This window comes from Chiloscyllium plagiosum, unplaced genomic scaffold, assembly GCF_037043375.1.
Source record: "Chiloscyllium plagiosum isolate Xiang-an unplaced genomic scaffold, Cpla_swu_hap1 HiC_scaffold_6, whole genome shotgun sequence".
In the NCBI taxonomy this organism is placed as follows: domain Eukaryota; kingdom Metazoa; phylum Chordata; class Chondrichthyes; order Orectolobiformes; family Hemiscylliidae; genus Chiloscyllium; species Chiloscyllium plagiosum.
In genome coordinates this window covers 124,896,870-124,909,104 of record NW_028270144.1, presented here as the reverse complement: position 1 = coordinate 124,909,104, position 12,235 = coordinate 124,896,870, and the positions used below count along the sequence as shown (strand labels likewise).

Sequence of the window (12,235 nt, the reverse complement as noted above, 5' to 3'; positions counted from 1 at the left end):
AATGATTTTATATTTGAGTATTGCTGAGATCAGACACACCTTGTCAAAGATTCTTGTCTTGCATTGTTCAGGACATTGGTGTATGGATACAACGTGGTTTGTAACCACACAGCACAAGCTCTCTGTATTGTGTATTCTACTTTTCAGAAGAAATGTTAAGAGGCCTAACATTCTTCTCAATTTGACCCACCATCTCCAAGACGTACTTCAGTAAACTATACAAGGCACTAATCAGACCACAGCAGCTACACTGTAAACAGTTTGGGGCCACTTATTGAAGGAAAGATATAGTGGTATTGGAAGCGGTTCTGAGGGTGTTCACTAAGCAGTGATTGGAACCAGGTGGATCGTATTGAGTTCCTTGATTGGGGTTGTTAACCTGGGCCAATCAGGAAGCCCTGGATGACAGATATACAAAGAAATTGTCTTGCACTGTGTCTCACACCTGCACACACACACACACACACACACACACACACACACACACACACACACACACACACACACACACACCCCCCCCCACACCCCCCCCCCCACACCCCCCCCCCCACACCCCCCCCCCCACACCCCCCCCCACACCCCCCCCCACACCCCCCCCCACACCCCCCATGAGTGCTGGGGATAAAATAAGCACTACCGCACTTAGGTGGTAGTGTGGGGGTTAAAAAAAAATACAAAGAAATTGTCTTGCACTGTGTCTCACACCTGCACACACACACCATGGGTGCTGGGGAAAAAATCAGCACTACCGCACTTAGGTGGTAGTGTGGGGGTTAAATTTTAAAAAAAAAGAGAATAAAAAAAAATATAACCAGGAGACACCAACACCCTGGAGTTGTAAAAAAAAATACAAAGAAATTGTCTTGCACTGTGTCTCACACCTGCACACACACACCATGGGTGCTGGGGAAAAAATAAACACTACCGCACTTAGGTGGTAGTGTGGGGGTTAAATAAAAAAAAGAAAAAAAAATTCAAAGAAATTCAGAGAGTCTCCTCAAGGGACTGGCTCTGAGCTGGCTGGTCACAACCAGTGTACTGTGCACATTTAATAAAGGGTGATTTGGTGACGGGATACCAGCCCCTGTGCAGTTACTTCAGTATTAGAGAGTCAGTTACAACACAGGCTCAATTCCTACCCTGGCTGAGGTTGTCATGAAGGATTCTCCCTCTCTCCTCTCCTGAGGTGTGATAACCCTCAGATTAAACCAGCAGCAGGTTACCTGTCTCTCATGAGAGCAGCTCTATGATCTAGTAAGATTATGCCTGCTTTATCAGGTATGGTGAGACCGTTGCATGAAGTTGAGGTTAAGTACATGGGAGAAAGTGAGGACTCCAGATGCTGGAGACCAGAGTTGAAAAATGTGGTGCTGGAAAAACACAGCAGGCCAGGCAGCATCTGAGGAGCAGGAGAATCGACATTTCGGGCATAAGCCTGAAGAAGGGCTTATGCCCGAAACGTCAATTCTCCTGCTCCTCGGATACTGCCTGGCCTGTTAAATACATGGGGTCTTAACTTGTTGGTGACCTTGTTGAATCATACAGGATTCTTAGTGGACTTAACAGGGCGATATGGAAGGCCTGCTTCCCTTGCAGGGGTCACTCATTCAAGACGGAGATGAGGAGGAAGTTCTTCTCTCAGAGGATAGTGAATCTGTGGAATTCTTTACAACCTGTCAAGGCTGGGTCATTAAGGCTGAAATGGACAGATTTTTAATTAGCCAAGGAATCAAGGTGGTTAGGGGGGAAGGGTAGTAAAGCTGACTTGAGGATTATCAGGTCAGCCATGATCTCATTGAATGGCAGAACAGACTCAATGGGCTGAATGGCCTGCTTCTGATCCTTATGATCCTATAGACTTGCACCCACAGCCTGGTCTGCCTGTCACTCCTTCAGACATTATACCTTGTCATTTATGTTTCATTTCTGCAAATTGTTTATTCATTCATGGGATGTAGGTGCCACAGGCTGGGCCAGCATTTCCCGCCCATCTCTAATAGCTCTGGAGAGGGCGATGGTGAGCTGCCTTCTTGAATCGCTGCAGTCTTTGGGGATCACCAATGTGCTGTTATTGGAGAAGGCAAGTGACTAATAAATGACATGGTTACCAGGCCGGTACATCGGATAACTAGCAGAAAGGTCAGCATTGGGAAAATGGCATGGATGGTGAGGGGTTATCAAATAAACAGAGTGTAGAGTTTACGAGGTTATGAAGAGTGAGGATGTTATGATGCTGAGGGACTTGAGGAGGGTATCGGATGGTGAAATGGGTATTTGTGAGGGCTATTTATTGTCCATCTCTAATTGCCCAGGGGGCAGTTAAGAATTAAATTTATTACTGAAACTGGAGTGACATGAAGCCAGAGTAGCAGTTGCCTTCCATAAAGGGGATTAATGAATCACACGGGACTTTTCCTCCGCTAATCATTTCACAATATCATAGCAAATTTTTTTAAAAATTGTTTTCAAATTGCACCTTGACAGGATTGGAACCCAAATCAAAACCTGGACCTCCCTGGATTCACAACGTTGAGAAATGTGGCGCTGGAAAGTCGCAGCAGGTCAGGCAGCATTCGAGGGGCAGGAGAGTTGACGATGCGGGCATAAGCCCTTCATCAGGAATGCCCAAATCGTTGACTCTCCTGCTCCTCGGATGCTGCCTGACCTGCTGCGTTTTTCCAGCGCCACACTTCTCAACTCTGACTCTCCAGCACCTGCAGTCCTCACTTTCTCCCACTCTCTGGATTAACAATAATACCACTCGGCAAATCACCTTGCCATTAACACAAGCCAAATGCTGTTGAACCCCTAAATTTATCAACCCTTTTTATTTGTTTTTTTAAACGAACATTGAACAAGTTGAACAGATCCCTGGTGAGACATTGTCACAAACGTGAGATCAAATTCAATGTACAGAGAATGTACACCTCTGCTGGGAGCCCCACAATAGGAAGGCAAGGAAAAGGAACAGGGAGGGAATCGAACCTTATACTTTCAGCATTAACCTGTTTCACAGACCCCTGCTAGTCAAGTCATGGACTTTGATACACATATCGCAACCCGAAGATATAGCTGGTGATGTTAGAGGTCAGTCCCTCCTGCTTATACCCATTTGGAACTTGATACTCAAGTCATTTTGGCCATATTAGGAACTTTGGCCACCAAGTCAAAAGCTGCACTATCACATCTCCTTCGGCATACATTGCTGCTGGAATAGTAAGTGCTCATTCCTCTCCTGTTTGAACCAACATTGCAGGCCATTGTCAACTGCAGGAGGTGATGGCCTCAATGGATTTTGAAATAGCCCCACAGGGGCAGGTAGGCCCTCACATGGAGAGTCTTGGACACTGTTCCAGCTCCCTCAGAGCCAGCTCTCGTAAAAGAACAGAGCCTCAGACCCTCCTGTCGGCCAGGGCTCTCTGACTGGACCAGATTAACAGCCCCAGTCAGGGAACTCATATTCTATGATGTCCCCCTGGCTGACCTCATTATTTTTGAGGAAGTAACAAAGAGGATTGATGAGGGTGGAGCAGTAGATGTGATCTATATGGCGTTTGACAAGGTTCCCCATGGGAGACTGGTTAGCAAGGTTAGATCTCATGGAATACAGGGAGAACGAGCCATTTGAATACAGAACTGGCTCAAAGGTAGAAGACAGGGGGTGGTGGTGGAGGGTTGCTTTTCAGACTGGAGGCCTGTGACCAGTGGAGTGCCACAAGGATCAGTGCTGGGTCCTCTACTTTTGTCATTTACATAAATGATTTGGATGTGAGCGTAAAAGGTACAGTTAGTAAGTTTGCAGATGACACCAAATTGGAGGTGTAGTGGACAGCGAAGAGGGTTACCTCAGATTACAACAGGATCTTGACTAGATGGGCCAATGGGCTGAGGTCGCAGATGGAGTTTAATTCAGATAAATGCAAGGTGCTGCATTTTGGGAAAGCAAATCTTAGCAGGACTTATACACTTAATGATAAGGTCCTAGGGAATGTTGCTGAACAAAGAGACCTTGGAGTGCATGTTCACAGCTCCTTGAAAGTGAAGTCGCTGGTGGATAGGATAGTGAAGAAGACATTTGGTATGCTTTCCTTTATTGGTCAGAGTATTGAGTATAGGAGTTGGGAGGAGAAAGTGAGGTCTGCAGATGCTGGAGATCAGAGCTGGAAATGTGTTGCTGGAAAAGCGCAGCAGGTCAGGCAGCATCCAGGAAACAGGAGAATCGACGTTTCGGGCATAAGCCCTTCTTCAGGAATGATTGCGCGTTCCGAGGGTGAGAGGTTGGAGTGGATGAATGGGGTGGGGGAGTTCAGGTGGCGGTTAATATCGCGGCGGCAGTTGGCTATGAAGAGGTCGAGGGCAAGTAGGAGGCCAGCACGGGATGTCCAGGTGGATGGGGTGTGTTGGAGGCGGGAGAAGGGGTCGTCAGAGGGTGGGCGGGAGTCTTGGTTAAAGAAGTGGGCACGGAGGCGAAGGCAGCGGAAGAATTGTTCGATGTCACGCCGCGTGTTGAATTCATTAATCCGGGAGCGTAGGGGAATGAAGGTGAGGCCCCTGCTGAGGACTGATCTTTCATCCTCAGAGAGGGGTAGGTCTGGAGGGATAGTGAAAACACGGGAGTTGGGAGGCCATGTTGTGGCTGTGCAGGACATTGGTTAGGCCACTGTTGGAATATTACATGCAATTCTGGTCTCCTTCCTATCGGAAAGATGTTGTGAAACTTGAAAGGGTTCAGAAAAGATTTACAAGGATGTTGCCAGGGTTGGAGGATTTGAGCTACAGGGAGAGGCTGAAAAGGCTGGGGCTGTATTCCCTGGAGCATCGGAGGCTGAGGAGTGACCATATAGAGGTTTACAAAATTATGAGGGGCATGGATAGGGTAAATAAGTAAAGTCTTTTCCTTGGGGTCAGGGAGTCCAGAACTAGAGGGCACAGCTTTAGGGTGAGTGGGGAAAGATATAAGAGAGACCTACAAGGCAGCGTTTTCACACAGAGGGTGGTACGTGTATGGAATGAGCTGCCAGAGGAAGTGACGGAGGCTGGTACAATTACAACATTTAAGAGGCATTTGGATGGGTATATGAATAGGAAGGTTTTGGAGGGATATGGGCCGGATGCTGGCAGGTGGGACTAGATTGGGTTGGGATATCTGGTCGGCATGGACGGGTTGGACTGAAGGGTCTGTTTCCATGCTGTACGTCTCTATGACTCTATGACTCCATCTCGGTATGTCTTCCAGTCTCAGAATCTCATCAGTTCAAGACCCACACGGAAGTTGGAGCATAAACACCATTTGGGTTAGTGAGGGGTTGAGGGAATTGGCGGTGACTGCTACTGCACCATTAGGGGGCACATAGATTCAGATGAAAGACTAGATTTTACAGAGCACTGCCTTCCCATTCTCTGACGAAAGTGTCATTTGGGAGCTCACCCATGATGAAAGGGTTTGCCCTACAGGGGGTGTCGTTGTCAGTGCATAAACCAAATCATCCGCCGACATTTTCGCCACCTCCAAACAGACTCCACCACCAGGGATATATTTCTCTCCCCACCCCTTTCCGCCTTCCGCAAAGACCGTTCCCTCCGTGACTACCTGGTCAGGTCCACGCCCCCCTACAGCCCACCCTCCCATCCTGGCACCTTCCCCTACCACTGCAGGAACTGTAAAACCTGCACCCACACCTCCTCCCTCACCTCTATCCAAGGCCCTAAAGGAGCCTTCCACATCCATAAATATCATTTATTGTATCCGTTGCTCTCAATGCGGTCTCCTCTACATTGGGGAGAACTGGGTGCCTCCAAGCAGAGCGCTTTAGGGAACATCTCCGGGACACCCACACCAATCAACCAAACCGCCCCGTGGCCCAACATTTGAACTCCTCCTCCCGCTCTGCCGAGGACATGGAGGTCCTGGGCCTCCTTCACTGCAGCTCTCTCATCACCAGATGCCTGGAGGAAGAATGCCTCATCTTCCGCCTCGAAACACTTCAACCCCAGGACATCAATGTGGACTTCAACAATTTCCTCATTTCCCCTTCCCCCACCTCACCCTAGTTCCAAACTTCCAGCTCAGCACTGTCCCCATGACTTGTCCGGATTTGTCCTACCTGCCTACCTCCTTTTCCACCGATCCACTCCACCCTCTCCTCCCTGATCTATCACCTTCATCCCCTCCTCCACTCACCTATTGTACTCTATGCTACTTTCTCCCCATTCCCACCCTCTTCTAGCTTATCTCTCCACGCTTCAGGCTCTCTGCCTTTATTCCTGATGAAGGGCTTTTGCCCGAAACGTCGATTTCACTGCTCCTTGGATGCTGCCTGAACTGCTGTGCTCTTCCAGCACCACTAATCCAGAATCTGGTTTCCAGCATCTGCAGTCATTGTTTTTACCTCGTTGATCATGACCTTTGCATCCTATCCCAATCTGGGCAGCAAGTCCTACACTGGGTACTGACCCAGCAGCGCCACATTGGAGCGGTGGCCACCACTGGAACTGCAGTCAGTCCACAGATCAGGTAGTCATGGAGGTCAGGGTTCAGGTAACTCTGGGTAATGAGTGTGGGGACGTGGCTGGCAGCCAGATAGAGAATGAGATTACTCCCTGGACTGGACGGATTGCCTTATGAGGACTGGCTAGGCCTGTGTCCTGGGGAGTTCAGAAGAGTCAAAGGTGGCTTAATTGAAACATAGAAGATCCTGGGAGGACTTGACCGGAAGGATGTGGAAAAAATGGTTCCTCCTGTGGGAGAATCTAGAACTAGAGGGTCGGAGTTTAAAAATAAGGCAGTACCCATTTATGACAGGGAATACTCTCTCTGAGGATTGTGAGAATTTGGGATTCCTTTCCCCAAAATGCAGTGGATGCAGAATCTTTAAATACTTTTCGGCAGAGGTAGGTTCTTTATGACCAAGGGGATGAAAGACGATCAGGGATGTGCAGGAATGTAGAGTAAGGTTAAAATCAGATCAGCCATTGAATGGTGGAATAGGCTTGAAGGGCCGAGTGGCCTCCTCTCTTGTTCCTTGCTTGGGTGTTTGTTGACAGTGAAGGGGCTCAGGGCGCCGAGTTTGAGAGGCCAGAATGGGGCCAAGATTTAAAGAGGTGGGTGATCTTGGGAGTTAGTGGGATGAGGGGGTTCCTGTGGGTACAGGAGATCCCACAAAGGTGGTCCTGCCCGTCTCCCTTACCCCCAACCAGATATTGCCCTGTGGGAGCTGCTAAGATGGCTGCTTGAGGAAATGAGGTGACCACCCAAGTGGTCATTAACCGGTCACTGAAGGATCTTCATGATCCTAAGAGTGAGTGGGAAGGGGAATTAAAATGGGCGGTGACTGGAAGGTGAGGCCCCTACGAGCCCGCATAAGATTCTCGGCAAACCCTATGTTTACGTTTGGTTTCCCTGATGTAGGGAAGATCACATCAGGAACACAGGATGCAGAAAACTTGGTTGGAATGATAGCCCTGACTTAACATTGTAGCTGTGAGTTGAGAATAGACAGGCTGAGATTGTTCTGCTTGGAGCTGAGAAAGAGGAGAACAACCCAGTGTGCCAAATCATGAAGGGCTTTAACAGAATAAATAAGAAGAAACTGTTTCTGCTGGCAGTAGGGTTGGTATCCAAGGGACATGCACAAGTGCCAGATGCAACATTAGAAGAGTTTATTTTACACAGAGAGCTGTGATCTGGAGTGTGCTGCCTGAAAGGGTGGAGTAAGCAGATTCAACAGAACTTTCCAAAGCAAGTTGGAGGAGTGCTTAAAGAGGTATTTTTGCACAGGGCTCTGGTGAAGGGACAGGGCCAGTGGGACTAATTGAGGGTTCTGCTGCATGACGATGGTTAAATGACTTCTTTCTGTGCTATCTCATTCCAGAATTCCCTCAAAGTCTATCATTTCCATCCTGAGACACACTCTCCCACTTGACATTAAAATGGTGCTAGGCGGAAGTGGGGACTGCAGATGCTGGAGATCAAAGTCAAGATTGGCGTGGTGCTGGAAAAGCACAGCAGGTCAGGCAGCATCCAAAGAGCAGGAAAATCTACGTTTTGGGCAAAAGCCCTTCATCAGGAATAGTGAATATTAAAATGGAGTATTAAGGAATATTAAAATGGTGCTGCACATTCCCTAAGAGTGTGCGAGGTAGGGCAAGTGTTGTGTGGCACACTCATGAAGACCCTTCAGTGGCCAGTTAATGACCAATTGGGTGGTCACCTCATTGCCTCAAGCAGCCATCTTGGCAGCTCCCATAAGGCAATATCTGGCGGGGGGGGGGGGGGTAAGGGAGATGGGTAGGACCACCTTTGTGGGATCTCCTGTACTCACAGGAACCATCCCCGTGCCCCCAACTCCCAGGATCACCCACCTCTTTAAATCTTGGCCCCATTCTGGCCTCTCAAACTAGGCCCCCCGATCCCCTTCACTGTCAACAAACTCCCAAACAAGGAATGAGAGAGGAGGCCACTCGGCCCTTCAAGCCTGTTCCACCATTCAATGGCTGATCTGATTTTAACCTCACTCTACTTTCCTGCACATCCCAGATAATCTTTCATCTACCCTGCCTTAAAAATATTCCAAGATTCTGCATCCACTGCATTTTGGGGAAAGGAATCCCAAATTCTCACAATCCTCAGAGAGAGTATTCCCTGTCATAAATGGGTACTGCCTTATTTTTAAAGTCCGACCCTCCAGTTCTAGATTCTCCCACAGGAGGAACCATTCTTTCCACATCCTTCCGGTCAAGTCCTCCCAGGATCTTCTATGTTTCAATTAAGTCATCTTTGACTCTTCTGAGCTCACTAGGACATAGGCCTAGCCTTTCCTCATAAGGCAATCTGCCCAGTCCAGGGAGTAATCTCATTCTCTATCTGGCTACCAGCCACGTCCCCACACTCATACCTGAACCTTGACCACCTTTGTCTGGGGACTGGCTGCAGTTCCAGTGGTGGCCACCGGTCCAACGTGGTGCTGCTGGGTCAATCCCCAGTGTAGGACCTGTTGCCCGGATTGGGATAGGACGCAAAGGTCTTGCCATGTCCACACCACCCCCTGAGGTGGAACACAACTGTAGGGCACACCGTTTCATCATGGGTGGCTCCCGAATGACATTTTCGTCAGAGATGGGGAACACAGTGCTCTGTAAAATTGAGTCTTTCATCTGAATCTCTGTGCCCCCTAATGAAGCAGAAGCAGCACTACACCACCCCGCTGCCCCCACAACCCCTCACTAACCCGACTGGAGTTTATGCTCCAACGTCCGTGTGGATCTTGAACCAATGAGATTCTGAGACAGCAAAACATACCTAGATCTGTTATGATTGTAACGAGGTCAGCCGGCGGGGGGGTACAACATAGAATATGAGTTCCCTGACTGGGGCTGTTAATCTGGTCCAGTCAGGGAGCCCTGGCTGACAGGAGGGTCAGAGGCTCTGCTCTCTCTCTCTCTCTCTCTGAGAGCTGGCTCTGAGGGAGCTGGAACAGTGTCCAGGACTCTCCATGTGAGGGCCTACCTGCCCCTGTGGGGTTATTTCAAAATCCATTGAGGCCATCACCTCCTGCAGTCGACAATGGCCTGCAATGTTGGTTCAAACAGGAGAGGAATGGGCACTTACTATTCCAGCAGCAATGTATGCCGAAGAAGATGTGATGGTGCAGCCTTTGAGCCAGAAACCCTGGGTTTGAATCCCAACTTGGTGGCCAAAGTTCCTTATATGGCCAAAATGACTTGAGTATCAACTTCCAAGCCATGCCAATGGGCAGGTGGGTATAAGCATGAGGGATTGACCTCTAACATCACCAGCCATAGCTCCCGAGTGTGATATGTGTATCAAAGTGGCCATTCTTGGCCTCTTCCATTGCCACAGTGAATCAAACCGCAAACTGGAAGAACAACACCTCATCTACTGCCTGGGCAGCCTACAGCCTGGAGGACTCAACACTGAGGTCCCAAATTTCAAATACTCTCCCTTCCCTTCCCCTGACTCCCTTCCCAGCTCCTCCCCTTCCCTTCCATTCCTCTCATCGACCCTTCATCCCAGCCACCAACCGGATTCATTCCTCGCATCAACCAACCATGTTATACCTGCTACCTGTATTCACCTATCCCCACTTCACCACCCTGCCCACCACCCCCCCTTATCTGCAGCTCCCCCAACACCCACCCTCAGTCCTCAAGAAGGGTTGCACCCAAAATGTTGATTTCTGCACCTCCAGATGCTGCCTGGCTTGCTGTGTTCCTTCAGCCTCCTGCCTGTCTACCCATCATTCCAATGAAGCTTAAGACCATAACTAGGAACCCCATTCTCCTGCCTTTCCCCATGATCCTTGATCTATTTATTCATCAGGAACCTATCTCTGTCTTAAATACACCTAATGACTTGGCCTCCACAGCGTTCTGTAGCAATGAGACTGAAGAAATTGTTCCTCATCTATAAAGGGTCACTCCTTCACTCTGAAGCTGTCCTTCAGGTCGTAGTCTCTCCTACTGTCATAGAGTCACAGAGTCATGTACAGCACGGAAACAGACCCTTCGGTCCAACCTGTCCATGCCGACTAGATATCCCAACCCAATCTAGTCCCACCTGCCAGCACTCGGCCCATATCCCTCCAATCCCTTCCTATTCATATACTCATCCAAATGCCTTTTAAATGTTATGATTTGTAGATGCCGGTGTTGGACTGGGGTGTGCAAAGTTAAAAATCACACAACACCAGGTTATAGTCCAACAGGTTTAATTGGAAGCACTAGCTTTCAGAGCTGATGAAGCACTACCACCTGATGAAGGAGCGTCTCTCCGAAAGCTAGTGCTTCCAATTAAACCTGTTGGACTATAACCTGGTATTGTGTGATTTTTAACATTTAAATGTTGTGATTGTACCAGCCTCCACCACATCCTCTGGCAGCTCATTCCATACACGTACCACCCTTTGCATGAAAAAGTTGCCTCTTAGGTCTCTTTTAAATCTTTCCCCTCTCACCTTAAACCTACGCCCTCTAGCTCTGGACTCCCCCACCCCAGGGAAAAGACTTTGTCTATTTGTCCTATCAATGCCCCTCATAATTTTGTCAACCTCTATAAGGTCACCCCTCAGCCTCCGACACTCCAGGGAAAACAGCTCCAGCCTGTTCAGCCTCTCCCTATAGCTCAAATCCTCCAACCCTGGCAACATCCCTGTAAATCTTTTCTGAACCCACATCTACTCTATCTAGTTAAAAATCACACAACACCAGGTTATAGTCCAACAGGTTTAATTGGAAGCACACTAGCTTTCGGAGCGACGCTCCTTCATCAGGTGATTGACAATCACCTGATGAAGGAGCGTCGCTCTGAAAGCTAGTGTGCTTCCAATTAAACCTGTTGGACTATAACCTGGTGTTGTGTGATTTTTAACTTTGCACACCCCAGTCCAACACCGGCATCTCCGAATCATGACTACTCTATCTAGGCCTCTCAATATTCTGTAAGTTTCAACCAGACCCACCTCCCCCATCCTAAACTCCATTGAGTACAGACGCAGAGTCCTCAACTGCTCCTCATACAATGAGCCCTTCATCCCCAGGATCATTCTTATAAACCTCCTCTGAACCCCCTCCAAGGCCAGCACATCCTTCCCTAGATACAGGGCTCAAAACTGCTCACACTATTCCAAAAGTAATCTGATTCGAGTCCAATATAGCTACATCAGGACATCTCTGCTCGTGTATTCCAGCCCTCTCAAGATGAAGGCTAACATCATTAATTGCCACCAGAACCCCATCTGGCTCATTAATGCTCTTCCGGGGAGAAAATCCTTACCCAGTCAGGCCCACGTGTGAGTCCAGGCCACTGCAATGTGATTGAAATCAGAGCTCGGGAATAAATGCTGGCCTAGCCAGTGATGCTCATATCCTTCTAATGAATTTTCAAAACGTGTCAGGATAGTTTGTGGGGTTTGCAGGGGAATTTGCAGGGGCTGGTGCTCCCATGTATTTTCTGCGGTTGTCCTCTTCAGTGGCAGAGTTGATGGGTTTGGAAGGTCCCGTCGCAGAATGTCTATTCCTCAACCGACATAATTAATAAAACATTACCGTGATCGGTTTGTGGGAGCTGGCAGTGCTTACTTTACAAAGTGGAGGGCTGCTTTGTGAGGGGAGGTTGGACAGGCTAGGCTTGTATCTGCTGGGAATTCGGAGAGGAAGAGGCAGCTTGACTGAGACATGGAAGATCCAGAGGGATCTTGACAGACTAGATGTGGGGAAG

General features: G+C 48.6%; 1 protein-coding gene across 1 annotated transcript in view; it reads right to left on the bottom strand.

Annotated features, from left to right (window-relative positions):
* wnt11 (wingless-type MMTV integration site family, member 11) overlaps positions 1–12,235 on the bottom strand; it is a 92,176-nt gene that overhangs the window by 22,965 nt on the left and 56,976 nt on the right. The gene's annotated exons all lie outside the window — the stretch shown is intronic.